This window comes from Pogona vitticeps, chromosome 2, assembly GCF_051106095.1.
Source record: "Pogona vitticeps strain Pit_001003342236 chromosome 2, PviZW2.1, whole genome shotgun sequence".
Classification (NCBI taxonomy): domain Eukaryota; kingdom Metazoa; phylum Chordata; class Lepidosauria; order Squamata; family Agamidae; genus Pogona; species Pogona vitticeps.
Window position 1 is genome coordinate 58,882,902 of NC_135784.1, and position 26,199 is coordinate 58,909,100.

At 43.0% G+C, this 26,199-nt stretch overlaps 1 protein-coding gene across 4 annotated transcripts in view; it reads right to left on the reverse strand.

Moving 5' to 3' along the window:
- The window catches only part of SLC6A6 (solute carrier family 6 member 6), a 71,016-nt gene extending 65,625 nt beyond the window's left edge, over positions 1-5,391 (reverse strand). For 2 of the 4 annotated variants that reach the window (XM_072989510.2, XM_078385241.1), the window contains exon 1: positions 5,134-5,391. The gene's annotated coding sequence lies outside the window, so the exon portion shown is untranslated. The remainder of the gene's footprint in view (positions 1-5,133) is intronic. The other 2 variants (XM_072989508.2, XM_072989506.2) reach the window with 2 other exon arrangements.
- Between the last annotated feature and the right edge of the window lie 20,808 nt (positions 5,392-26,199).

The following is a 26,199-nucleotide window of genomic DNA, read 5'->3' on the forward strand; positions in this document are numbered from 1 at the left end:
TACGTATAATATTTAGATCTGGTTAGATCTGACAAGCAGAATTTCTGGATAGAGAAATCAATGAAATATGCATCTGTTATCAAAGATGAGCACACAATCTCAATAATCCATGTGCAAAAGTGTTTGGAAACACTGAAACTACTAAATTGTTCTGTTGACTATGCAATGCGTATTATATTCAATATTTCTTTGTTCGGAACCTTGAAACAGCTGTGCAAAACCTTGGATCCTTTTCAGGAAGAACGTAAGGTATAAATATTTTGAAGAAATAAATTAACTGAATAAACATACCTTGACTATGTATATGTATTTTCAACAAGCACCAGACTACCACCTAACTCAGTCTAACTCCAATTATGCAGAAGATGGTGCACCCTAAGTGCAGAGCAGGAACAAAAAGATTCCTTAAGTAAAGAACATTGTAGCAAACTGATACAGTGGTGCCTCGCATAATGGGTGCCCTGTTTAACGACGAATCCGCATAACGATGTTTCCTTTGGGGGAAAATCGCTTTGCGATGATCGGTAAGCTGTTTCGCTTACCGATTTTCACATAGCGATGTTTTTTCCCCAGCTGATCGGCGGTTCCAAAATGGCCGCCAGGTAAAACAGGGACGGATTCCTTGCATACCGGGCAGCTAAAATGGCCGCCGTATGGAGGATTTTCACTTAAAAGGTAAGTTTTAAGCCCATAGGAACGCATTGAAGGGGTTTCAATGCATTCCTATGGGCTTTTTAATTTCGCATAGCGACGAATCCGTATAGCAACGATTTTTGCTGCACGGATTATCGTCGCTATGCGGGGCACCACTTGTACTTATTGAAACAAGTAAGCCAACCTATGTATTACTGACATTTCCCTTCTCCAATTCACCAGCCACTCTGTCCTGAAGACATAGAAAGAGGGAGGGAAGGGAAATCCTTCCTGCTCCCAGTGAAAGAGATCTAACCAGAGCAACTACCAACCTTTATGGCAAAATACTCAGAAGTTCAGCTAAAAAAGAATAAGATCTACCACTCTGCTGGATTCTTCTGTGTATATGTGGCTTTAAGTGATTTTGTGAGAAAACTAGTAGCAGAACTGAACAGGAATTGCAGGTAAGAGTGCGGCATAGTTCCAAGAACTGGCCAGGCCCCCACTCCTTACCAGCTACCAAACATCACGGGTCATGCCATTTGTGACATTCATGCTACAAGCTAGCATCCCATCTGGGAGCATGAAACATTCTCGGCATTCTAGTGTGAGAACTCTACCCAACAAATGTCCTCTAGTTACAGTTGTTGGAAATGCCTCATAAGAAAGGAGCAAGATCTTGTGCCAAACTCCCTCTTAGAGTGCCCACATTTCCTCCCACAAAGTCAACAGTAGTAGGGTAGTTATCATTTTGAATGAAGAATGGTGCAATCACTGGTGGTACAAAGGAGATAAATATCTACTTCCCCAACAATTGCTTCACTGATCAAACCGGCAGCCTGCCCTCCCGCCGCACATTTTTTTCATTAGAACTGAAAAATCTGTCCCTGAACGTTCAGTATTCCATATTTAAGATGCCACTGGTGGTCTGGCAAACTACCCCCTGGATAGAAATAACCCCTGGATAGAAATTTATCTAGTGTGGTATACAGTGCAGGGTAATTAATGGGCAGAGTGGCAGAACAGGATTCGGGCGAACCAGGTTTAGATCTCCACTTGCCCATGTAAACTCACTGGGCTGTGACACTAGGAAAACCATTTCTTAAATGTCTCGATTTACGCTGAAATCCCTATTAGGGTTGCTCTAAGTCAGTTAAAACTTGATAGCACATAACACACAGAGAAAAATTTGTCTCATCCAAGCCTGACTGGAGCAACAAGGTTCTGACTAATGAATATCTCATTCATCTATTTTTAGTATTCTAGCCAAGTGTTGTCCTATATCACTTCCCACTATTATTTATTAGCCTTATTGACCCCAGTCTATCTCCTTCTCTCACAAGAACACTTTATATATATTTATTCTGTCATTGTAAAGAAATCATATTAATGTTCAGATGATAGTATTCCAATATATATAAGGGTTTCTCCAATGTGAAGTAACTCCAGCTTCACACCAGAATCTGTCCCTGATAGCAATAAAATGAAAGCTGTTCATTTTAGAATCGGTTCACAGAATAACACTTTCAAACATTTGTCTGAACAAATGAACAACAGGCATCTTCTGCTGTTGGTAATCCATAAAATTAATATTTTAGCAGTGGTTCCCAACTTTGGGTCCCCAGACATTCTTGGACTGCAGTTCCCAGAAGCACTTGCCAGCACAGCTAGTGGTGAAGGCTTCTGGGAGTTGCAGTCCAAGAAAGTCTGGGGACCCAAGGGTGGGAACTGCTATGCTAGAGAAGCACCCTTCAACCACAATGCAAGTTTTGTTCATTGCTTCCTGAAGTCTGCTCTGTCCTTTTTCCAAAAACAAACATACAGACCAAATAAGTTTTTCTAAATCCTGTCTTTTCCAGTCTTCCCTCCATGCATTCTATAAAATAACGTATTTATTTGTCATATCTGAAATACTGCCCCCTACATGGCAGGATATTATTTGTCAGGTCCCAGCTAAAGTTGTGTCAGACTTTGCTGGGGATGGCAGTTCCATATAAGAAGATTACTGCAAAGGAAAGTGTGAAAGGAAAATGAACGATGAAGACCTTGTGAGAAAAAAAATAGAAGGTGCCTGAAGATGGGGCCAGGAGGGGGGGGGCTTACAAAATAAAAGGGAATAATGGAGGCTTTTAGTTTGTTTTTAAGCATAAGATGTCGTAGGTGAAATAAGAACATGCTAAAACTGAAAACTGAGAGGAAACAACTACTGTACTACAGTTAATATACATCTACAGTATTCATTTCTGCAGAGTTCATTCACTTTTTAAGGAAATAGCACTGTCATTACAGTAATAGATCAAATACAAGCTACAATCCATCCCTCTTCCCTTCTGCAAGAGATCCACCGATAAGGATCTGGGAACTATTCCTGGACACTCTTCTAAAGCCAAATTCTGCAAGAGGGATGGTTTGCATTCACCCAAAAACAGATCTAGGTAATAATTTGCCAAGGACACAGAAGTATGGCCTAGACTACTCTGTAGTATTACACACACACACACACACACACACACACACATTCAGATGCCATATTATAAAAACCTCATTTGTGTAAAATACTTTCCAAAACAGAAAAAGGCTACAAAACCTTAGCAGAAACTCCAAATCACACCTGGCTCTTGAAACAAAGCAGTTTGATTTTATCAGCCCAACAGCTGACAATCTGGTGTATCCAGACAAGAAAACACAGTGGTGACCAAAACAGCAGATTAAGTACAATTTATTTATCTCGGCACACTTTTTGTTAATGCCTTTCCTGATAAAGTTAAAAATTAGTAGTTAAGGTTAAAAGAAAGGGAAAGGCAGCACTCTTTCCACAAGGGCAGAGTCAAGGGGAGATTCAAGAGATGTAAGACAGCCCTGTTTCTCCCACATCACACCTCGCTCTTCATTTTGTCTTTTTATTTTTGTAACTATTATTCAGAAGTCAGTTCTATTTAAAAGGTCTGGGTTGTTCTCCCCGTTGTCCCACGTATGTTTGCAATAGTAACATTATTTATATATATATAGTGTACATGACAACAAACCAGAAAACCTCAAATTTCAGACTGTCTGATTCAGAATTTATTGTCCCTCGTCAAAAAGCAGGTTTTGTAGGTAAGGATCACTGTCTTCTCCAATTAATGAAACAATATACTGTACAGATAATATCCTCTGTTGCCCTTCTGCCGATCCTAATGGGCATGCAAAGTAGCTTCCTCCTTATGTTCTTATATGGACATTTTTTGATCGCGCTGTCTCAAAAGTCGGTATCCTTCCCTATTGTTAGCTTAAACGATCACAGACGGAGATGAATATTCATCGCTAGAGGGGTGGCTTCCGATCCCAGCCAGAGAGAGAGAGGTGCAAATTCGGAATCACTTTCTTGACACCGACCTGTGCCCCCCACAATCCGGCCGGGCCAGCAAACTTTCCCCGCGCCATCATCCCCACCCTCTTTCTTTTGCCTTTCATCTCCTGCAAGAAAAGCGAACGGGCGGGTTCAGTGCCCAGAGGGGCGACTGCTGTCCAGCGAAAGATGCATTCCGTGCGTGGGGAAGCCAGCGATTATTTAATTAATTTATTTAGTTATTGGTGTCTTCCTGCTCGGGGGATCGGAGGCGGGAGGGAAGCGAGAAGCACATGCTCGCACATACAAAAGGCTGCAAAGGCACCCCCCACACACACACACACGACCACATTGGGCGGAAAAGGTTCCCGCACCGAGAGTGACTAATCCCGCTCAGCCGATGGAAATGTTATTGAAAAGTTAATACCAGGTAGCGGGAGGGCGGGGGCGCGCGACGCGTGAGCGGATTCGCACGTTCGAGCCAGCAAAGGTGCGCAGGCAGGCAGGCATATATATTTCTCTCTCTCTCTCTCTCTTCCCCCCCCCAAGAAAAGAGGCAGACAAAAGGAACACCGCCATGCTGTCTTTTCTCTCTCCCCCCCCCCAAACTCCGCTCTCCCAAAGGGGTGGGGAAGGACGGCGCCGGCGGTAGAAGCCGGGCATCCGGAAAGTACCTCGAGAAGGAGAAACGCAAACCTGGGAGGGAGGCTTTGGAAAAGGAAAAAGGGGGGGGGGCGGAGAACGAAGGAACGAAAGAAAGAAAAAGAAAGCATGAAAGAAAGAAAGGGGGGGGAAGGCGTGTTGGGGTGGGCAGGTCGCCAGCTGGGGGCGGGGGGGGAACTGCTTGGCAAAAGCGGAGCCCCTTCAGGCCGGGAGGGGGGTCTCTCTCCTCCCCCCCCCTCGGCGGAGGGAAGGGACCAAAGAAGAAAGCGTAGCTTCGGGGAGGGTGGGGGTCGCCTTTCCTTCCGCCGGAGCCGTTCTTCAACCGTGACTTCGGGGGGGGGGTGAGCAGAGAAAGAGAGAGATCCGCATGCCTTGCCCTCCTTTGTTCCGCGAGGGGCAAGGGGTGTCAAGGGGAGCGAGAGGCAGGCAGGCAGGCGGGCAAGCGGGCGGGCGAGCTCCTCCTGCCCGCCTTCCTCTCCCGAAACCGCCGCCAAAGGAGCCCCAGGTACCTGTAGCAGCTTCTCCTCTCGGACCAGGTAGCTGTCCAGCGCCTCTGGGTGCCCGCGGAGTGGCCCCCGTCCTATGTGTCCCGGGGAAAGCGGCGAGGCGGACTAAGAGGGCTGCGAAGGAGGAAACGGTGATTTATAAGCGCTTTCTTCCTGACCTCTCGTGTCTGTTGTCTAAGGAGGCAGCGCTGAGCATCACCCATCCTGCTGAGTGGAAAAACACCAGCTCGGCCTCTCGTCTTTGGCGGGGGGAGGGAGGAGGGAGGGGCCGTGCGGAGGAGGAGGAGGAGGAACGGGGGGGGAGAGCAGCCCGCCCGTCAATCACCCGCCTCGACAGCCACAGGCACGAAAGGGGCGGGCGCGAGCGAAGGAGGAAGCCCAGCCCCCGCGGGCGAGCGGAGGGGGGGCGGTTAGCGGGCGGCCAGACGGGCTCCACGAGGCGGGGCGGGGCTCGCCAGGCACGAGGAGGCGGGCGCGGCCGCTGCCCGGGAAAGCAGCGGCGGCGGCGAGGCGGGAAAGCAGCCGCAGGCTTCGGGCGTGAGCCAGAAAGGCGGGAAAAAAACAACACCTCCCTTTTCTCTCCTGCCCTGCAAGAGAGGCGTGTGGGTCCGTGGGGTGGGTAAAGAAGCAAGCGTAATGCCGCCTCTTCATCGCAGCTTGAGCAGGAGAGGCGGCTCCCAGCGACGCCTTTGGAAACCCCCCCCCTTCCCCGCTCTCCTAGGAAAGATTGCGGCTTAACGAGACCTCGAAGCCAACTGTGGCACGTCTGGGTTTTGCCTAACCCCCACCCCCACCCCAAACGCTCGTCTCATCCCCCTTGTCTCCTGGCCGCGCCTTCTATCCCAGGTTATCATTAGGCTTCCTTCAGTCTCCAGAGACTATGGTAACGTCCTCTGTATGGAGGACTGGGAACAGCGTCTAGTGTGGCTGAGGAGGCCGATTCGAGAGTGACAGTCCCTTCCACACTGAAGACAAATCCAATCTGTCCCCTGTCCAGCTCCCTGATTTTGCTGCTTTCGAGACTGCCTCTTCGCCTCGGCCTGCTGGACAAGGGTCTCTTCAAATTGTGTGAACAAAAGGGAAGGGGTGTCGTTTCACCCCCTCAGAAAGAGGCAACCCCCTGGCAGATGCAGCAGTATGATAAACATGCCATGGTTTGCAAGCTCATGTTACTTTTTTCGTGCTGTATGTAACCTGGTACACACTCAAAACGTCTTAAGGGGTAAAAGTGTGGCCCACTCTCCAGGGAAATAAAGAGATGACCCTAGACTTGAAGGGACCTCAGCTTCACTTCCGGCTCAGCTACAACCAAAACTCATTGTCTTTCAGCTTCTCTGGCCTGGCGGGGTTGACTGAAAGAGGCTTCTGGAAAAGAGCACAGTCACAAGTGATAACTAGATTAAAAGAAGGACACCCAAAACGTTGGGTTGGAATCACAAGGTTTTGTTTTGGGATTACCAGAGCTTTTCGCCCTGGGTTTTCCATAGCGCAGCTGAATCCTCAAACATGGGGAAGTAGTGCCCTTAACTGCCATTGGGTCCATGCCCAGTTGAACCTTCATACTGTTCATGGTACTGAGCAACTATAGTTCACGGACATCTAGAATGTTAGGTTCTTCTTGTTATTACAGGGTGTGCCTTTCCTGGGGACATAAAAATCTGGCACCTCTCCACAAATGAATCATTATTTAAATGAAACCTCACCCCCATTTAAGCCATTTCACATTGAAATAAAACCAGTCTTGTACCGATCTACCAAAATAACGGGGTTTTGAGGGGAGGGGAGCATCAGCATGTTTAGAGGAGGATATATTCTGCCTGCAAGTGCATGGAAGTTATGTGCTGTCAAGTTGCTTCCAATTTATGGCAACCCTAAACGTGTCCTCTGCTGCCCTGCTTGACTCTTGTGAACTCGATCTTGTGGTTTCCTTTAAGGAGTCAATCCCTTTCACCTTTCCCAGCATTACTGTTCTTTCCACAGAATCATTCCTTCTCATGATGTGCCCAAATTATGATAGCCTCATTTTCAACATTTTTGCCTCCATATAGTTCAGGCTTGATTTGATCTAGGACTCCGTGGCTCATCTTTCTGGCAGTCCAGAGTATCAGCAAAGCTCTCCTCCACCACTACTTTTCAAATGAATAATTTTTTTTTCACTGTCAGCTTTAGCTCAGTGGGTTAATGTCTCTGGCTAGTTCAATTCCCCAACTGTGCACCCCAGATGAGCCTGCCCATGAAGTCTCGAGCAAGCAGCACAATCCCAGAATGTCTCCAGAAGAAGGAAGTGGTAAATCACTTCTGAGTATTCTCTACCTAGAAAACCCTGAAAAGGGTCGCCATCCAAAATACAAGAGTGTGGGTCATTTTGATTTTAGTCTCCTTATACTTGAGGATATTTTCTAATTCCTTAATTGCTGCACTTCCTAGTCTCAGTCTTCTGATTTCTTGGCTGCAGTCTCCATTTGGATTGATGATCAAACCAAGGTATACTAAGTCTCTTAACTATTTCAATTTCTTCATTGTCAACACCAAAGTTGCATAGTTTGGCTGTAATCATGGTTTTGGTCTTGTTAATGTTCAACTACAGTCCTGCTTTGGCACTTTCTTTATTCACTTTCACGCGACGCCACCTCAATTCATTGTTGCTTTCTGCCAGTAAGATGGTGTCATTTTCATATATTAAATGATTGATATTCTTTCCACCAATTTTACCTCTTCCTTCATCTAAATATAATCTGGCTTTCTATACGATATGTTCTGCATACCAGCTGAACAGATAAGGGGATAAAATGCACCCTTGTCTTACACTTTTGCCTATAGGAAACTATTCTGTCTCTCCATATTCTGTCTACAACACAAGTTATGCATCAGGACAATCAAGCGCTGAGACACACCAGTTTCTTTCAGAAGAACCCATAGTTTTTTATGATCTACACAATCCAAGGTTTCATGATCTACACAATTATAGACATATCTTCTGAATATCTTTGGTGTTATCCAGTAGCCAGTGGATATTTGCAATATGATCTCAAGCACTTCATTCTTTTTAGAATCCAGCTTGAACATCAGACAGTTCTCACTCCATATGAAATAAAAGCCTTTGTTGTGACATCTTGAGCATCACTTTGCTTGCATGGGAAATTAAAACAATGGCTCTGTATTTACTGCACTCTTTGGCATCTCTTTTCTTAGGCATGGGATGTATATAGAGTGTTTCCAGTCTGTGGGCCATTGTTTTGTTTTCTATGTTGGTATGTTAGGATTTTGACAGATTCAGCTCTAGTTTGAAACAGCTCTATTGATATACCATCTGCTGCTGGAGATTTTTTTTCTAGTGTTTTCAGAGCAGCTTTCACTTCGCTTTCTAGAACTGCAGGTTCTTCATCATAGGATTCCTCTTCAAATGAATCTGTCATCCTTTTATCTTCTCTATATGGATCTTCAGTATACTGTTTCAGCCTTTTCTTTAAGATAGTGTGCTTCCCTGTTCAATCTAGGCTTAAATTTCCTTTTGATTTCTTGGATTTTCTGAAAGAGATATCTTGTTTTTCCACTTTTTCCACTATTTATTTGCACTAGTTGTGTAGTTGTAGCTCTCTTTTGTTTCCATGTGACAGTCACTGAAAAACTCCACCCTACTTCTGTCCCCTTTTACTTTTGCTTCTTGTCTGTCCTTTGCAATGTTAAGTGTTTCTTCCGTCATCCATCTATGTTTTTCTTTTCTTTTTACTAAAAAATTGTATTTTTTTGTTTCTCTAATAATATCTCTGGTTTTACTCCATAGTTCTTCTGGTTCATGGTCAATTGCATTTAGTAATGCAAATATATTCTTTATGTGGACTTGAAATTCATCAGGAATGTTTAGATTATATTTTGACACTATGATTCTTTTAGTGGAAAGGATAGACAGAATTAGTCAGGTATATGCAACTGTGCCACACAAGAATGATGAAGCAACTTCATTAGGAAATGAAAAATGAAACTGTGTGTGTGCATGCATTCTTGCTCACGTGCGTGCGCACACCCACGTCCCCACAGGGAACTTGACAACTATGTCGAGAAAGCTGAACTTGAAATAAAAATGCTGCAGGGTTTAGTAAAGATTTTTAAATATTTACTTATCCTTTTCAAACTGCTTGACAATCAAAACTTTCTGTACAATACATAAAAATGCAATGATATGTATTTATTTACTTATTAACTTTATATCTTGCTTTTCGCCTAGTAAATATAACTGGAATACAACAGATAAAAAGCCTATATGTGTAAAAGAGATGAATATGAAAATAAAATTAAGTTTAAAAATGTGAAAGCATCAGTGGTTAAAAGAAATTAAAACAAATTTAAAACCCATGAAAAAACATGCTACATTCCTTATTATAAACATCAATCCTGTTGGGGCATTCACAGATAAAAGACTAGTTTAAAAAGGAACGTTCTTACCTGCCATGCCGGAATGAATTCTATAGGCTGGGAGCAGCCGCCAAAAATGGTCTCTTCAGTTCTCACCAAACATGTCTGTAATGGCAGCAGGATCAAGAATGGGTGCACCTCTGAAGATCTCCAGAGCCTGGGTATGGTGGGGTGGGATTAAGAGGATTACAGTATATGAAGAGATACAGTCCTTCAAATAGCTTGGAGCCAAGCCATACAGGGCTTTATAGATCTTCTAAACAACACTTTGAATTGGGCCTTGAAACAGACTGGCCACCAAATTCCTGATTGGAGCCCATTACATCCCTGTAATGGGCTCCAGTCAGTAATCTGGCTGCAGCATTTTGAACCAGCTGAAGTTTCTGACCCATCTTCAAGCACAGCCGCATATAGAGCTTGTTACAGTAATCTAAATGGTATGTAACTCCAGCATGTGTTGCTGTAGTCAAGTCAGATACTTCCAGGGCCAACTCATTAAAAATATAAATCGTATAAAACGTTGCTAAATATAGAGGGACATTATACCAAGATAATATCAGCAACAAAGAATAAGAATATTAAAATAATAATGTACTGTTAAGTCACTCATGACATGACTTATGGCAAACCTTTTCAGGGTTTTCCAAGTAGAGAGTACTCAGAAGTGATTTCCCATTCCCTTCTTCTGGGAGCATCCTAGGACCGTGCAACTTGCCCCAAGGCCACACAGGCTGGCTCTACCCACAGGAGGCACAGTGGGCAATTGAACTCCCAATGTCTGGCTCTGCAGTCAGAGACTTAACCCACTGAGCTATCCAGGTGGCTACTATAAAAACATTACAACATATAAAATCAAATTAAAGGCACCAGAAAAATAGTAGTAAATATTTTTAAGAACCCCCATTTTTCCAGTGGCTGGGGAAATGTCTCTAATGCACTAACGTAGGAGAGGGTTACAGAGATCACTCCCACCATGAGTTGCTGATAAGTTTTGCATTTGGTGGTGCACTAAACTGCCAGCTTCACTATTTTTATGTATCTTCAAGCTTGAATTTATTCTACCCACTAAGGCCAGCCATTCTCCTGGAAAGGAAAGATCCTAAGTTTCCCCGTTCCAGGCTTCCCTTCCTTGTGTTGCGAATGTTCACAAGGTGAAAGAGAATTAAAATGAGTCGGTGCTGCATAGACACATGGGTGGTCAGCCCCATAACTGAGCCACAATAAAACAGGTAAACAAAATAAACAAAAAAACGAAGAATGTATTAATAAATTTAATATTAATATTTAGAAAGTTATATTACAGATAACAAACCCTACACCATAGTCCTAACCAGGCAGACATTGATGTATGCCCTTTAGAGACACGGGGGGGGGGGGGGAGGAAATGAGACTGATAGGCAGACCCTAAGAGGATCAGTCTTAATAATAGGTGCAGAAGGAAGTAGAGATCAGAGAGTCAAAAGGGGATAGACAAGCCTCCCTGGCATCTACTCCCAAATCTCCCTTCTGGTGATTTGGGCTGGATGGATGCTAAGAGGCCATGTTTGGAAAGCACCAGAACAATAGCTTGAGCAACACAGTTGTTTTTAATTTTGAGTTTTAGTTTCTGCCTCGATTCTGCCTCCTGGATTGTCCTTCAATCCTGACTTGCTCAGTAGTCCCAGCTACTGGTTCATCAGCTGTTCATGCCACAGCTCCTGGCTCACATCAAGTTATGCTCAGTCCTAATACTACTACCCTGGTCTCCTTTATAGTACATTTTGGTCTGGAAATGGCTACATGCAAGGAAACTAGCAATGGTCTGTTAAAAAAGAAGCATTCCATTAGGACCTTTTCACAGGGGGAAAGGGGGCAGAGCCTTAACTAATTAACCACTTAACAGGACATCAGGCTCCTTAACATGAGTGGAATGCCATCTAGGCCAAAGGAATATAACACAAAAGGCTCCTTTCTTAGTATGAGGGCAGGAAGGGTTCTCTTGTTGATACTTGTGCAAAATGTGGCTATTGCTTTAGCTCAAGTGTCCTCTTGTAATATGAAATTCAACATGAAAAATTAAAAATACTGAGGTATTTGGGGCACCAAATGCATAAAAGGAAACAAAGATGTTTTGGAACCAGGAGTATATAAACAATACCTGAAACTGACTAAAGTAATCATTCTTGCATGTCACAAAATTGGATGCCAGTTGTGCTTGTTTTATTAAACAAAACCACTCAGAAGTGACCTTCAAGATGATAATAGGAGTGTCTAGTTACGTTTGCTAAGCCTCCATGCAAAATATTTCTGTTCATGACCACACTGTCAAATCAGTTGTACTAGTACAATAAATTGTGTTTTGAATTTTGGATGAACTGTTACCTAGTTCGCATTTAAAGCCTTAAATGCTCCAGGATAAGATAGGAGTCGTTGTTGTTTAGCCGTTTAGTCGTGTCCGACTCTTCGTGACCCCATGGACCAGAGCACACCAGGCCCTCCTGTCTTCCACTGCCTCCTGGAGTTGAAGATAGGAGTAGTTACTCTGATTTCTGTGGGATTATACAAAATGTTATGCCCATTAACTCAAGTGGTTGATAGATTTATAGTTATAGGCCGAAATCTAATCACAGTCTAATCTAACTGTGTTCTAATCTTATGCTACATTGCAAACAGGTACAAGATGAGAATCAGTTCTCCACATTTAAGGACCTTCATTCGGCAAATGCCACTGAATTTACATGCCAAATTTACACTGAAATTTGGTATGTACACATTAATAATTCAGCATTCAGTTTGTATGTGTTAAATTTAAGTGTAGGATTGCCATAAGTCAAATGAACGCCCTTAAGCCTGGGAAAATATTTGGATCTTATACTTGTTTTATATAATATGTATCATTTTATTATACTCATTAGAATTTGACTTTTAACTACATTGTAAATGCACCAACTATTTATTAAAATGGCAACACTATAAGCCAGTGATACTTCTCATCCTAACACCTGAATTATTTGCTACTAGCAAGTTATTAAAAATTAATGGGTCTCCAAAAGAAAGGACAAAAAGTAACGGAAACATATTCTGTTATTAGATGGATACACTCAAACAGATCCAGCCTAAGCAGTGACCAGTGCTCCATGTAAAATGCTCAAAAGTCCCTTTCACATACCAACTCATACACAGTTACCGTAGGAGCTGTCTTATTGTGGTGTGACTACAGATGTGCATTTTTGCGCATATGTACAGATGTCTGAACTACATAGTTTGGACTTGATCACATTGATCTTTGCATCCCAATGGTAACCTCGACAGTTTGCCAACTAAGAGATCTGTGATCCCACCACATCATGAGAGTCAAAACACCTTCTAAATTGCATGGTGTATCTGGGAAGGACACCGGAGCTTCATGAAAAGCAATATGTAGATGAAATGAATAAAATAAGTACATTGGCTGAAATTCTTTTGTGCAGTTATGCAAAAAATGCAGCTTTTAGAAGCAAATTGTCATAAGTTTTTTTTAAAAATCTCCATGGATGTAATATGTTGCATACTGAGTCATGCAACTCAGTATGCAGCAGATAGTCTATAGAAATTTGTTAACTTACCACAATTCATCTCTAAAAATATGTCAGTAGCGTAACAGAGCATCAGGATTTCAGCCATTGAATGGCCAAAGAAAACAGGTATAGAGGTGTAGCCTAAAGAAATCTGAACCAGGTGTGAACTGCCATACCTGTCTGTAAAATAGGAATTATTAGGGGTGAAAAGCAGTATATAAGAATGTACAGTGTTTCTCTACTCAGATTTCAGGCCTCCTTTAAAAAAAAATGTGTGTTCTATAATCATGAAGTGGTTTTAAATATATTTTCCTTGAGCCACTACTTTCCTGCTTTTGGACTTAAAACACAAACTGCACATGACTTAGCTCACTTGTCTTTGCATCTCACATGTGGGGACTTTTTTTTAAAAAAAAGGATGATAAAATAGGGTCTCCTCCCATTACAAATATATCAGCTTCAAATATACCAGCCCCCACAATCATAGCAGGGAATAAAGATTTAAATTCTCCATGCCTCTTTTGATACAGTTTGTTATGTGCCTCACTGCCCCAGCTCAGGCTAATACATGCCTGCTTTAAATAATGCAAATTAGATGCAAAGATATATTTAAAGTCATGTCACGCAAGCTTGCCACATGGCAGAGGGATTAGAAAAGTAAACAGTTCCCCTGGACCAGTTCTGGCCCATGGCATTAGCCTTGAGAGTTTCCGATTCCCTATTGTTTAATAATAACTAAAATGGTACAGTCGGGTTCAGGACCTGTGGTTAGGCCTGTGCTTACGAAAAGTGGCTCTATCCAGTTTGTGAAACTCCTCTTGCCTCATTCTCCCTCCCCCACACCATTCAGCAGCCTGCATGGATCCTTTGTGTACTATTTTCAGGGGGCTGGAAGGCCTGTCTCGAGAATGAGAGAGAGGGCAGGGGAAATCTGCTTCTACTAGGCTACCAGTTCTATAGTTTGGTTCTATATACCAAATAATAGATCCAAATCATACTTTTAAAAAACAGGAAAAATATCAGATATTGTAGTTAACATAGCTTGAGGATAAATCAGGAGAAGATTTTTGCTTGGTAGGGTGGTAAACTCAGTCCTGGGATAACATAAAATACTGTATATTGGACGGAGCATGAAATAATGCTAGTATTGCTAATATTTTATTCTAAGGGAGTGTTTGCTCTCTGAACCATTATTCCCCTTTCAGCTTTGCTCTGAAAAGCCCCAGTGAAATACCATAATAGGCCACCTTAAGGGTGAGGGTGGCGTCAGAAGGTGGGATACAAATAATTAGGTTATTAACTCAGGGCAGTGGAAACCACTTCTTCCATTTTCCCAGAGCAAAAGGGTATGTGCGGAATGCAGCAGACTCTTATCTAAGAATGATCTGGCCAGTCTAAACAAAAGAGCCCTTTGTTGCAGGGATTATATCTCTTTGAGGTCAGTTTAGGTGTTGATCTACCCCAGTTGTCACAAAGGAAGTGGTTTGTCTGAAAGACTTTCAGATGATTAGGTTTTTTTTTGCCCCATAGGAATGTTCTTTAAAAGGTCATTTTAGGCCAACTGTATGTTTGGAGTGGGTCACTAATCATTCTGAAATCCTATGCGCAGGGGGAAAAATCATACACCTAGGAATTTCCAATTAATTGACCTGAGGGAGGAAATGTTTTCATGGATGAATTGCAGACTATCCCCCAGAGCACCATTTTAAGCTGTCGATTGTTATTGTTTATTCCAAATGGCAGTTATTTATAGGTCGTCATAAAGATGTGGTCTGGTCTGGAAGATTGCCCAGTGTGTTAATTATTTCAGATTTTTCAGAACACAGATTTTAGCCGGAGGTAGCAAATTGTGGCAATCAAAGATATGCATTGAATTTAACTGATGAACAATGTTGTGCATAGTAATGTGACACATCTATCTCTTGCGTAGCTGGTCTCTATGGTTTCTCTTTACAATAACATCCCTCCCTTTTTCTCCCTCCCTCCTTCCCTTCCACATACCACAACCCTTCTGTGTCTATCTGCAAATGCATCTAACAAAAGTCAGCTCTTGGGGCAGTGAAATTTTATTCAATAAATGAATATTGAAGCATCATGAGATAATGAATATGATTGCCATTATGGCGTGATTAGAGTCTAAGCTTTGTGGAGTATAAGCTTCAACTCCCCATGGAGCCATGAAACTGCCTGCATATTTTGGGACAGTCATTCTCTCTCACCACTGACATGGTATTCTCCCTCGGACAGTTCCAGGAGAAATGCAGGGAACAACAACAGCTGCTCTTTGTGGCCTTCATAGATCTCACAAAGGCCTTTGATTTGGTTTGCAGGGATGGCCTTTTTAAAATACTTCCCAAGATTGGATGTCCACCGCGACTCCTTAACATCATCAGGTCCTTTCATGAGGGAATGAAAGGCACTGTAGTTTTTGATGGCTCAACATCAGATCCCTTTGACATCCGAAGAGGAGTGAAACAGGGCTGTGTCCTCACGCCAACCCTTTTTGGGATCTTTTTTGCTGTCATGCTGAAGCACGCCTTTGGAAGTGCAACAGAAGGTGTCTATCTCCAGACTAGATCAGACGGAAAGCTCTTTAATCTCTCTAGATTGAGAGCGAGGACCAAAGTCCAACTGAAATGCATGTGGGACTTCCTCTTCGCTGATGATGCAGCTGTTGTTGCCCACTCTGCTGAAGACCTCCAACAACATATGAATCGTTTTAGCAAGGCCTGCCAAGACTTTGGACTAACAATCAGCCTGAAGAAAACACAAGTCATGGGCCAGAGCATGAACTCAGCTCCCTCTATTACCATCTCCACGCAAGAACTGAAGGTTGTTCATGACTTTGTGTACTCTCTCCCTAGATGTTGAGCTGGATAAACGCATTGGCAAAGCAGCTACCATGTTCTCTAGACTCACAAAGAGAGTATGGCTCAATAAGAAGCTGACGATATATACCGAGATCCAGGTCTATAGAGCCTGTGTCCTGAGCACACTCCTGTGCTGCATTGAGTCCTGGACCCTTTGTGCACGGCAGGAGAGGAAGCTGAACACCTTCCATATGCATTGTCTTTGATGCATTTTTAGTATCACCTGCCAGCACAAAGTTCCAAATAGAGTAGTCCTAGAAGGAGCTGGAATTTTTAGCATGTACTGAAACAGCAACATCTACATTGGTGTGTGCATGTCGTGAGAAAGGCTGATGGCTGGATTCCAAAAGATCTCCTGTATGGAGAATTAGTGCAGGGAAATTGCCCCAGAGGAAGACCATAACTGTGATACAAGGACATCTGCAAGCGGGATCTGAAGGCCTTGGGAATGGACCTTAACAGATGGGAAACCTTGACATTTGAGTGTTCAGCCTGGAGGCAGGCGGTGCATCACAGCGTCTCCCAATTTGAAAAGTCCTTTGTCCAGCAGGCCGAGGCAAAGAGGCAGTTCACGAAAGCAACAAAATCAGGGAACTGGACAGGGGACAGATTGCATTTGTCTTCCGAATGGAAGGGATTGTCACTCTCGAATCGGCCTCCTCAGCCACACTAGACGCTGTTCCAATTCCTCCATACAGAGCCCGTTACCATAGTCTTTTGAGACTGAAGGATGCCTAACAATAACATTCTCTCTCAACTTAACCTATCATTATTCATTTTATTTCTACCTTACTGTTGTCCCAACAAAGTGACCCAAGGCAACTTACAAAATATTTAAAAGACAAAGTACTTTAAGACAGTTAAAAATAGTACATTAGATACCAACTGAATCCTGTTATATAAACTACACCTGTATTTAATGTAGTGTAGTGGATAGAGTGACAGACTAGGACTCAGGAAGCAAGGGTTCAAATCCCCACTCAGCCATGGAAACTTACCAAGGAACTGGTAGAACCCGCTCAATAGGACCACTTACCTTGAAAACCCTATTAGAGTTGCTATAAGTTGGTTCCAACTTGATAGCACATATATTACAGTTGCTGAAGGGTGATGGCATCACTGGCAGGGAGAGATTTTCAGCAATTAAACTTCCTTCTGCCCCATGGTTTTTCTGACGTGCGAGTAATCTACTGCCTTGCATGCAAGCCACAGGAGTCTCAGAAAAGAAGGAGGGTGTCTTTAATTAATAAACATCTCTCCATGCTACTGACATCATCTTTTGCACAACAGGGTATTGGCCAGTATCTGAAAAGTTACAATAAAATAAGTAATTACGGTCAAAGACTAGCTCTAAATAAATAAAGAATACAATGCAGAACAAAATCTAAGTACTGTATCGATATACAGCTCAATGATTTAGGCATCAGGTTGTGGAGCCAGCGGTTAGGAGTTTGATTCCCTACTGTGCCTAGTAGGGGGAGGGCACAAATATCTTTAAACTTTACATATTAAAATTTAACTAAAACTTTGAAATAATTTAAAAGCATATTTAAAAGATTTTTTTTTAAAAAACACACCATTAAACTCCCTTCCCCAAGAATCATCTAAACCAGGCTTGTCCAACCTGTGGCCCGAGGGCTGCATGCGGCCCAGGTCGGCTCATAATGCGGCCCAGTGCAGTTTTTTATTTTTAAAGAAATTCCAAAGTTTCAAGTTACACTGCCGGCGCTTGCGGCCGGAATGCAGCTGGGGCATGTCACAACGGTAGGGGGGAGAAGGAAGGAAGGAGCGGGGGGGAGAGAGGGGCTGCGTGACTGCATTGCACCATCCCCGTCAATAGGTGGACCCCCTCCCGGCCCCATAAAGCCACCGGAGTCGAAGCTGGCAGCCTCTGCTGTCTGAGATCGCAGCTGCCAGTAAGCGCGCTTGGAGCGGGGCTGCGGAGGACGGCTAGGGCTGCCCCCAATGCGGCCCAAACCAAATTTTCATCTTCTAATGTGGCCCAGGGAAGGTGAAAGGTTGGACACCCCTGATCTAAACAGACCCAACTCATAGAGTTGTTAGGGTGATAAAGTGGGGATCAGCATAACTATGGACCCTGCTTTGGGATCACAGGTAGTTTCACTCAAGGATGGATATTCTTGTCCTTTAGAATTATAGATTTCTCTCTCTCTCTCTCTCTCTCTCTCTCTCTCTCTCTCTCTCTCTCTCATTACCTGTTCCATGTCAATTCATTCAGTTGGGGAAAATCTGTGGCACAGAGGTGCAGCATGTTCTTTGTATACAAAAGGATCCAAGATCAGTCCCTGGATACCTTCCAGGTACCTCTCAGCTGCTGCCAATCATTATAGGCAGTCTTGATGAATAGACGGAGCTGGATAGACAGATGATCTGAAATAGTAGAAGACTTCTATGAAACTTTCTGTCCGGTCAGCAGAAAGAGCCGTTAAGAAGTATATCCTATCAGCTGTCATTTCAAACTGACATGAAGTCAATAGGAACTGTTTCCAAATGAGTGACTGTTACCATCCAGAGAGCAATAGTGATGCCTGTCACACAGTATCAGTGGGACACAAAAGGGGTATGTTTACCTTTCCATATTAATGCAGAAGAATCTTTGCTTCCACAGATGTCAGGGCTGCATCAGGGTGAGTTGAATGAATGGTTCTCCCCTGTTCCATGCGGAAAAGAACAATGGTGGACAAATATACCCTGCTTCTGTGTACTACTTGAAGGGGAATACAGAAGGCTACCATTGCAAAAGGCAACTATCCAGTTATAATAGAAGTAGCCACATACTGTCCTTGAGCCATCCAGCGATGCAGCAGCTGTTCAGTAGTAAGGTTAACAGTTCCTGAGAGTTTTTTTTTTCTCCAGGAAACATGTTTCCATTGCAACCAGATAAGCTGTTGTTGTGGAGGCAAAATAATTGTTTGCACGTGTGTGTTTTGACCAAATATCCCATTATTAGTTGCTTTTTATTGAATATCCCTTTCTTTCACCACAAAATGGCCAAAGAGCACTTTTCCTCTGTATGCAACACCTGTGGCTCAACAATGTACCTAGTAGGAAATGCGGTATGTTTTTTTTCAATCAGTCTCGCCAAATTTTCACCAATGCTTTTTGCAGAGAGCTACATCCTGATTTCCCTCATTTCCCTATATTTGCCATGAATTCAAGGACGTAACAGTCATCTCTACCCTCCGGGTTATAAAACGATTCACAGAATTCTGAAGGCGGAGGCAGAATTGTGTATGAGTAAGTGGGATCCCATGACAGGGAAAGAATGACATCAGTCAGTTTTGCTCCCTGTCAGAATTCTATAAAGTGAGTTGCCCAGGAGCAAGTATTATGAGCACTGAAGAAAGTATTAGAATCTTTATATTTTATATGAGAGCCTTTTAAAATCTGCTGACTCTCAAATACCGGAAGCGCCTTAGTTAAAAATATGTTAGGATGTTGAGTCAGTTCCTCTTAAACCTTGCTATTTCACTTTAAATATGTAACTTTGTTTACTTAATAAACTTTATTTATTTAATCTGCTTTGTGATTTAGATGTCTTTCGGCTAAATATAAGACACCAGCAATGATAATAAAGAAAAAAAGCCTAATTAAATGAAACAAAGACCAAACAAGTGCCCATCAGCAAATCAAATAGGCACAATGTCCTCAAGCTCAGGAAAGTACTAGAGCAGAAAGAGGGAGCACAGACCCTGCAGAGGCCTGGTTTCCCTCCTACCAATGCAGTACAGTATACTGCCTTTCCATCTCTCTCTTCAGAAGTCTAAAAGACATGTGTGCAAACAAAGAAGTCATCCCTTAACCTTACAGCTACAATTGTACAGGGTTTATCCCTTACTAGCCACTGATGCATTTCTAAAACCAGAAAATGCATCTTTATAAAAAGACAGAGATATCATAAAATCTACATCTGCAAATTTATCTGAATAGGCTCTACGGCAGGGGTGAGCAATTAATTTCTATAGAGGGCCACATGAAAAATCTGAACTGTGTTCGGGGACCGAACCAACTTTACTTAAAAATAAAATGAAATGGTGATGTTATGATTGTTTTTATTTTAAACTTGTTAATCTTCACAAATACTAAAGAGGTTTTTTGCGGTAAGATAAGCAACTGATCAACTTTAAACAAAAAGCTATAAATGGTTTTGATGTTCAATTTGTTCAGTGAGAGAAATCCAGTCTGTCTTGGGCTTCAACAAGCACTTGAACACCGGACTGGAGCAACGACCGGCAGGCAGGACAGAAGTGGCTCGCGGGCTGTATGTGGCCCTTGAGCCGCACTTTGCCCAGGTCTGCTCTACAGTATGGATGCAAATATAGAAATAATGACTCTTGTTTCAATAGAACTCAATGTATCTCTTACTGGTGTAAGGCAAATCTAAAGCTCTTGCAGTCCCTTATGGTTCACTTCAGACATTTTCCGTTGTATACAGTAGTGAGTTGTATGTAATCAGGATGGAACTGATAATGTATTTGAAGATTTCAAAAACTGGAGCCATTCACCTCCAAACAGTACACTGTTTGTGTATCAATGCAAGAGGATTCTGGCCCCTAGATTGCATCCATATTTAGTCATATACCCATTTTTAAAAAAGAAGACAGATAGCCTTAGTTCATGAGCTGTGCAAGCTTATGAAAACTCACATCACAGTAAATGGTAGCACAACACATTTGACTTGGTCATTTGTTCCTACTGCATCACATGCCACACAATCCAGAGAAGCCATTAGTCTATAGAATGGAATTGCTCTGATGATTAAAAACAAGAAATCACAGCCCCTTTATGGAGCACAGTACAGGAATATGTAGAAAAATCCCAACACCACTTAACAGATCTGAAGTAGTGGCATGTTTTGAGGAAAGAGGAAATTCCTTCATTAGATAATAATAAATGTTGATGTGTTGTCAGTTCTGGCTTATGGTGACCCTTTTCAGGGTTTTCCAGATGGAGAATACTCAGAAGTGGTTTACCATTCCCTTCTTCTGTAGAGCTTGCCCAAGGCCGCACAGGCTGGCTCTATTCACAGGAGGCACAGTGAAGAATCAAACTCCCAACCTCTGGCTCCATCCAGATAGCTAAACCACGTAGCTAGACCTCATCAAATATCAAAGCACAAATCCAAAATGCCTCCATGGTCACTTCATGTGCTGTCTAAGGGCATAATTCATTACAAAACTTTCCTCCAGAAACATCACTGAAAATAAGCAGTGCTGTGCTTTTTTTCTTTAATAGCTGTACTAACTTTACAGTAGTTAATGTATGTTGTCATGTGCATAGCTATACATTCTTTCCTTTGTATCATATTTTGTATTTTCATGAAAAGTTACTGTATTGTCCTCTATTTCTAGAAAACAAACATACACCTGTAGCATCTACAAAGTTATCACCACAAACATGGTTTCAAATGTTAAGGTGGATTTTCTGTCCACATGTATTCACTGTTACCCTTAGTTCCCCACAGAAAATGCCTCCAGCTTTTACAAGGCCTGCTGCTCACATCGGCTTGATTTTGATTCAGCTTTTGGTTTGCAAAGATGTTACTAGAAAGCCTGAGCAGAAAAGAAGGAGTAAGGGTCAACTTCTCTGATATAACTTCTAGTGGACTGTTCAGAAAATTCAGCTTGTGTTATTATGCTCTGGGAACAGACAGCCATCTGGGGCACAGGTGAGATTGTATTGACAAAAGCATATGTTTTCATTGCTGAAAACAGGTCAGTGTTGACAGACCAAACAACACAGAAGCTTGAGGGAGCTGGGAGATGTTGATTTAGAAGGGTGTTCAGGGGGAACAAATGTATATACACCTAGTTCTAACAGTGATTAAGGGACTTCTTAAATGGGTTATTGGGGAAACCTATGTAACAAAAATTCATTTTATACCAGTCACTGAGTACTAATTGCTTTGGCCACTTGTCACGTGCTTGCATTCGTGGACGTAATGTAACATCCAGAAATGTGGCTCCAGGAAAATGCATCCAGCCGTGTTATAAGTTCTGTACTTGTTTTGCACAATATGTGCAGCTTCCAAGTCTCCCTTTTTGGCTTGTAACTACACTATTAGGCTAGCTACAGGATTTTGGGAACTGTCATTTTTTTAAAAAGAGAGGAACTTTTGAAAGTTTTGAGGGAGCCTGATGATTGTCATCTGTTTGTCTTTGCCCTCTCTGGCATAAGGGGCTATTATCTGAATTGTCAGAGCTGGCCCAAGACTTTGTGCTGCTTCCTACAAACAACGAGCAAGAAGGCGTCACTGTTACCTAATTCCACAGAACCAGTCTAAACTGGAAGCTGAATCTTCATTGACTTCAGTGGTCCACCACCATACCTGAAGGCAGGAAGCCCACTTAAGCCTGTGACACTGTTGTTTCAAGCCCCATGACACACACAGCCCTGTCCTCCATCCTGATGAAGCTGTCTCACTGGCTAGTGGTAGGACTGGCTCTGTTTTTGTTTTTTGATAGATAGGATGCTAAGGATATGAAAAGCCACACTTGGCTGCCTTGTGGCCAAGTATTTTAATACAGGTTCAGCTCCAGGGTAGTGTTGCACCTTGGAGACTGAGGCCATCAGTAGTCATAATATATGCGAATAGGAAAAACAAGGGTCAGCATGTGGCATCCTTGAGAACTGCCAGGGCCTGAGAAGCCTGGACGAGTCCACCATAAAAGCAATGCTTTGAACTAGAGCAGGCCAGTGAGCAATGTTACAGTAGGGACACTGCGGGAAAGGAAAAGTACCATGGAAGTGAGGAGGAGGAGGTGCACATCACAAAGGGTTTAATGGCGCCATCCCAGACCTGAACTTCCCAGTCTGAGCATACACATAAGGTGAGCAGAGCTGAAAGAAATGCAACATGTTCAAGGCTGGGCACAATTTCCTTTTCAGAAAAGGTTACAATTAGGGCTGTGCCCTGAATTCAGACTAGTCAGGAATTCTGAGCTGAACTGGGCTGATTTGGAACAATTTTCATGAAAGTGGAAGCAGAACAGCCAGATTCAGTTCTGGAATGATATAAGATACATTTGCAAACTGATTTGTGTCTGGAATATAAATTGAATTATGTTGGACACACATCACGTCAACCTATTTCTTTCTTCCTTTTCCCCCTCAAGGAAGCAAACTTTCAAGGTGCCTATGATGAAAAAAACCTGATATTAGCAGTGCACAATTTTGCAAGTTTGCTCCCTTCTCTAAGATCTTTTGTGTCTCCAAATTCAATGAATCTCTGTGCAAAACCAAAAATGTTACTGTCATTTTGCTTTTCCAGTGCAGGTGTGGGAGGCTCACAGATCAACTCAGATCCAGTACATAAATCAAATTGCATGGGGCATACGTTGTTGCTGGTCAACCCAGCTAGTGTTGAAGGCTTCTGGGAGTTTCAGTTTAAGACCATCTGAGACACCCTAAGGTCCCTAGAGACTGAATAAAAGAAGCACTTATTCATGCAAGCCATGATTGAACTGTACTCTTTCCCACCACAAGTAGTAATGATGGCCAAGAGTGACCAACTTGGACAAGAGTTAAAAGGGAGGATAGAACTACTACTGGCTGCTAGCCATGTGGGAGAGATACTCCTTCAAATACGACACATAGCATGCCTTGGTACACTGGCTGTTGTCCTCCTGTCCTGCTTGCAGATTTTCTGTAGGCATTTGTTTGACTATCTTCCAACATCTTCTCATGCACAGGAGAGCAGGATTCTTCAAACTGTACAAAGTGGGTCAACATCAGTATCTAGCATGCCTGGACAACTGTCAGACCAATCCTATGTTTGCTTGGAAGTAAATCCTGCTGTGTTCAGTGTGGTTTACATAGGATTTCACAGAGCTTAGAAAAGGAAAGTTTCCAAGCTCTGGGGATTTTAGATTTTTAACCTCATGCAGCAGAAGGGCGTTCAGTAGAAGCCGCTTCTCCTGCCAAGGAGAGCAAAGATTGTGAGCTTCTCAGAGGCGTCTGGCTGGCCACCTCTGGAGACAGAAAGCCTGGCTGAATGGGTCCTCAGCCTTATGTGCTTAGTCATGCAAGATAAACATGAGCTGCTGGGTAGCTGATTGGTTTCGATCTCTGGCTGTGGAGCGAAAGGTTGGGAGCTTGATTCCCCACTGGACCTCCTTGACAAGGTCTGGACTTGATGATCCATAGGGTCCCTTGCAGCTCTGCATGGATGATGATGATGATAATTAAGTTGAAGTGTGTGTGTGTGTGTGTGTGTGTGTGTGTGTGTGTGTGTGTGTGTGTGTGTGTGTGTGTGTGTGTGTGTGTGTGTGTGTGTGTGTGTAAAACAGTGGAAAAGAGGACTAGCAGTGCTTATGCTTTTCATACAACTGCCAAGGCCAACGTTTGCATAATTAGATTTTTAAAAACTGTCTCTTTGGAATACTATGGCAATAAGGAAGCAGAGTATTTTTTTTCCTTGTCTCTGATGTGCTGTCTGCATCAGAGCTTGGAAAAGCTGCTTTTTTTGGACTACAGCTCCTAGAATTTCCCAGCCCATGTGCCATCGCTTTCTCCCCCAAAGCAACTGTCCCACGTTCTTCATCCTCAAAGGGGTGTGTGTTGCTCTCATCTGTTCAAGTCCAGAATACTTGCCGAGATGTTGCTGTTCGTTTCTCCTTTGTGCTGTATCCTGGATTCCTCCACCAGGTTTCAAAGTTCGCCCAGTCTCTTAGTACTTCTCTCTTGAATGCCAACCTTGTTTATCCATTTATCGCAACCTGGCACTCTGTTGACTTCTATAAACCACGCCCCATGTGATTGTTTCAATGGCAGATTAAGGTGTTATTTCATCCGGGATAGTTCATTAGCTGAGGAGGCAAGTGCATACCTGTTTCTTTCTTTGTGCTTAAAAATCATCTGTGTTATTCAGTTCCATCCAGATTTGCTGGAACATGGGAGAGGGCAGAGGGCATACATTCATTGCTTGTTGACACAAGAAATAGACAAATTGCTTATTATTTTTGTAGCTTATTTTCTTTCATAGGCATTTGTGTGGCTTTTTTTTTCATAGATTTTTCAGGAAATCTGTCACTTTTTCAGGGTGGAATCATCTTTAGGCATTTATTGAAAGCCTATTCTACATATCTGCGAGTTGAGTCATGGCAACTGGACTTCTTTCCTATTAGGTTGAAACGTTTTGCTATTTATCCAAGTAGCTTCTTCAGTCTGAGGAGAGTCAGTAGGATACCCCTGATATATCCTCCATGTTGATTTCGCTTCCCCCTGGTCTGAATAGGCTCGATAGAAGGACAAAGGACTGGGGAGTGAGAGAAAATCCCACTTCTGCAGCCCTTCTCCACACTGTCTCCTTTTTATCATGCTGCCCTTTCATCCCTCCCAAGAAAGATTAGGACCACACACACCAGAAAGACCACCGTTAACAACCATTAACGACCCATGACAATGGCTGGAGAAGGACTGCAGAACTGGGATTATCCCTCACCCCCAGCTCTTTATCCTTCTAACAAGGCTATTCAGACCAGGGGAAAGTGAAACCAACATGGAGACTATATCAGGTGTCTCCGGCCAACTCTCCTCAGACAGAAGCTACTTGGATGAGTAGCGAAATGTTTCAATCTAATAAGAAAGAAGTCCAGTTGCCATGACTCAGCTTCCAGAAAACTTCCCCTGCATGACTGGGAATCTTCACTGACTTTATTCCACATAGGTCACACCGCACTGGTATGAGACTTCACCATCCATGGTAGAACTGTTTTTAGTAGTTTTTCTTTCTGTTTTCTTTCTTCTTCTTTTTGTTCAGTATGCCATAGGCCAAGTGTGAAGTCCTGAAATCGGTTTGCTGTCTAATTATTGTCAGGGGAACCATTGCAAAGGGTTTGCATTATTTTCCCTCCAGTATCACTGAGGACTCTTCCAGACCTGCCATTTTGGAGGCAGGGTGGTTCAAGCTGCAGAGGGAAGGAGTTGAGGTTAAGGAGTGATGTCCCATTTGGTGTGCTCCTCCCATCCAAACAGCAAATGAGCCCTTGCAGCCTGATCAGCTGTCAAAGCAAAAAAGAGCAAATAAGGAGGGGAAGAGAAAAGAAAAGGCAGAAGGGGGGGGTGGAGAGGGGAAACAGTTTAGGACAGAAAGAAGCAAGACAGAGAGTGTTAAGCGGGAGGAAATGAAGGTGGAATTTGATAGGAGCAAAAGGGATTCAAGAGCAGCCAGGAGAAGGCAAAGAATGTAGAAATGGCAGGTGAAACTGCCGGGAGAGGAGGAGGATGGG